The 3,057-nt window shown below is 31.8% G+C and overlaps 1 long non-coding RNA gene across 1 annotated transcript; it reads right to left on the bottom strand.

Annotated features, from left to right (window-relative positions):
• Positions 1-313: 313 nt before the first annotated feature.
• On the bottom strand, positions 314-1,886 carry LOC129888881 (uncharacterized). Its single transcript, XR_008766749.1, has 2 exons — positions 1,656-1,886; positions 314-1,071 (listed from the first exon to the last, which is right to left on the bottom strand). It is a non-coding gene; the product is annotated as an uncharacterized LOC129888881 (long non-coding RNA).
• Between the last annotated feature and the right edge of the window lie 1,171 nt (positions 1,887-3,057).

The raw sequence follows: 3,057 nt of genomic DNA, 5'->3' as shown, positions 1-3,057 counted from the left end.
TCAACAAAGCCACTATTTACAAATGGAGAAAATCTTCCTTTTTAATTGCCACCAACGAGCACCACCAACACTATCTTCATCATTTAATGTTGCATCACCCGCAATATTTGTTAGAATATCACCAATAATTTTTAAAGCATTGAATTCATCATCAATCATAGAGAAATCTCTTCTAATGGTCGTCACTACAATCAAATTTTTCACTAGCTTTTCAAATTTTGGGTCTTGCTTTTCTACTTTCGAAGGTACAAATTCAATCAAAAAATTCATCTACTTCTCACTTTTAGTAGAAAGTATCCATGGATACGCAAACTACACGTAGAATAAAATTATCTTAACAAATTTAATAAATTATGAAAATTGTTGAATAAAATTAAATCAACAAATTACAGTAACTACTGAAACATATGCAACAACTGCTGCAAACTGACTTTTGAAACATATTAGCAGATGCAATTGTTTGAAGCGGTGCTGCATATTCTTCAACAATTTCTGTAAATTATGAATCATCTCTTCTTCGAGAATCATCATCTTCTTCTATAGGCTGCTCCAAATTCTCATCCAGTTGCCTAAGGTTTGACGATGCCTTAGTCTCAATAATGATATTCTCAACAAGATTTGTCAATTTTGTTTCATCCATGTCTTTATTTTGTTGTTTTTCATCCTATTTTTGTGTACTGATTCGCTTTATTTTTGAACTTCTAGTACGAACATCATTTCTAGAATTTTTTCTTTTACTTTGAGCCATTTAATCTACTCATCTGAGACAAAATAAAAATAATTTATTAAATTTAATCAATCATTTTAAATAAAGATGAAAGTAAAGCAATTGCTGAAATTGATGAAGCGGCTGTTGCAGTAAATGTTGAAATTGTTATCAAAACTCTAGCAGTTGCACCATAGACTTAAGCAGTGTTGTACATACTTCAGCAACAACTGCAATAAATTTAGCAATTTAGCAGACTTGCTATAGCAACTTCAGCAACTTCTTCATCTATTCACAACAAGTTCTAAGATTGTTACAGCAGATGCACATTTTTGAAGCTCAATACCAGAACAACAACCAAGAACCTGCACTAACCACAAAAACATACTTTTTTTCTCACAAAGAGTACAACAACAACCAAGAGAAACATATTCAAGAGAACACCACTATATGAACAATCCAAAAAATTCATGTTTTCTTCTTCTTCTTCTTTAATTTACTACAGTTGAGTGAAACAACTACTGAAGTTTCTACAGAGGAGCTGTTGTAGAAACTTCAGCAACTGATTCACTCAAGTGTTTCAGAAAATTCAACAGTTGTTAGCATTTCAATTACTTAGCAAAACTGCTTTATTTATTCATAGCAAGATCTGAGAAACCAATCACCAACACCAATCTACCATCAACTACAAGAGCATATTTTTTTCTCACAAATAATGCAACAACTTCAAGAACAACATATTTTCTCACAAAGAGTACAACAACAACAAAAGAACAACAACATATTTAAGAACACATCACAATAAAAACAACCCAAGAACATATTTATTAGGGCATGCAACAGCAAAATTTATGAAATCTATGTATTTCTTCATCTTGTCTAACCTAAATCATCATTTTCACAAGAAAAATTAAAACCCTAACTATGAGAGAAAGGAAAAGAATTTTACCTTTAAAAAGTGTTGAAACCCTAACAATGAGAAGCAACCGGTGGGGAAGTGACGATGATAAGGACGACGACGGCGAAACAGAGAAGAACAGAAAATGGAGAAGAAGAAGATGTAGATGTTCAAAGTTGAGAATTTTTTTCTCTGATTTGAATCCTAAGAGGAAGAAGAACAAAGTGAATGTGAAATTGAAAATAGATTCTTTAAGGAAGGTTAAGAGGGTAGGTTATTTTGTATTTTATTAAAGTTTAAAAAATTTTAAAAAATACATTTTACTCCAACTTAATTTAATCCCTAATTAATAGAAGTTTTGACTTCGATTGATCAAAGTTATAACCTTTTTTTATTTCAAGACTTTTGTGTCACCTCCCACTTAATTTTTCTCCAAATAATTTAACCTCATGAAATTTTTTATCATGATGCCCTACTTTCTTTAAGAGAAATCAAATGCGGCTGAAGATGGGACTTTTCCGTTATAATACTAATACTTTTGTATAACCATTTCATATTTTGTACTTAAATTTACCAGAGCTCAAACTCTTTCTTTTAAACCAATAAACTCATGCCTCGTCCATGTTCCACATACTAATAAAAGTATTCTCATTTCAATTACTCCCTTGCTTTTTCCTTTTATACTGTAATTTGTAAAACTGCAAATACATATCTTGTATTCCATTTTAATTGCAGTTTGTAGATTCTTTGTTTGTAATCTGGATAGATCCTTAATTAGGTCAATTGGTGCAGAGGGCCAACTTCACTTTTACTTGTCAACTTTGAAATTTCCAACCCCTGAGAATACTTATTAATTAATGTTTAGTTTTAGGTCGATTTGAAATAATTAAAACTGAGGTAGAACATGAAAAAAAAATTATGTTTTTCTCTTGATATGGTAAAAGTGATAGAATTGAAAATATATTTTTAATATAGTGGATAAGTAAAACACAACGAAGGGAGTACCATTTTTAGTATGTGGGAGTGTGTGCTAAATAATATACCTGCTTAACAAATGCTAGATCCCCTTTGGTTATAAGTTTAATTTTGTTTTGATTCCACTGATGTGAGGTTCTGTTGAATCTAAAACAAATGGTTATTGAAAATTCGTTGCGTATTATTTTTGAGGTCTTCAGTTGGTCTCTGAAGTGGAGTAATGTCTACTATGGTGGTTCATTGCTTTATTGAATGAATATTGAGTTGTTTTGGAAATGGTTTCCCATATAAGGAAAATGATATTGTAAGCTCCGTATAACGCCTAATCAGGGTTGTGAAAGGCGAGAGCCTTATCACCTTTGGTGAGAGGCGAGGCGAGGCCTTGTCGCCTATTACTAGCAAGGCGAGGCTATATCGAAAAGGTAAACGGTCACTGTCCATGGGATATTGAAATTCATGCCAGATGCTTTAATTAGGT

Source organism: Solanum dulcamara, chromosome 1 (assembly GCF_947179165.1).
Source record: "Solanum dulcamara chromosome 1, daSolDulc1.2, whole genome shotgun sequence".
NCBI classification, from domain to species: domain Eukaryota; kingdom Viridiplantae; phylum Streptophyta; class Magnoliopsida; order Solanales; family Solanaceae; genus Solanum; species Solanum dulcamara.
The sequence above is the reverse complement of the archived record's forward strand: the minus strand, read 5'-3'. Positions and strand labels throughout refer to the sequence as shown.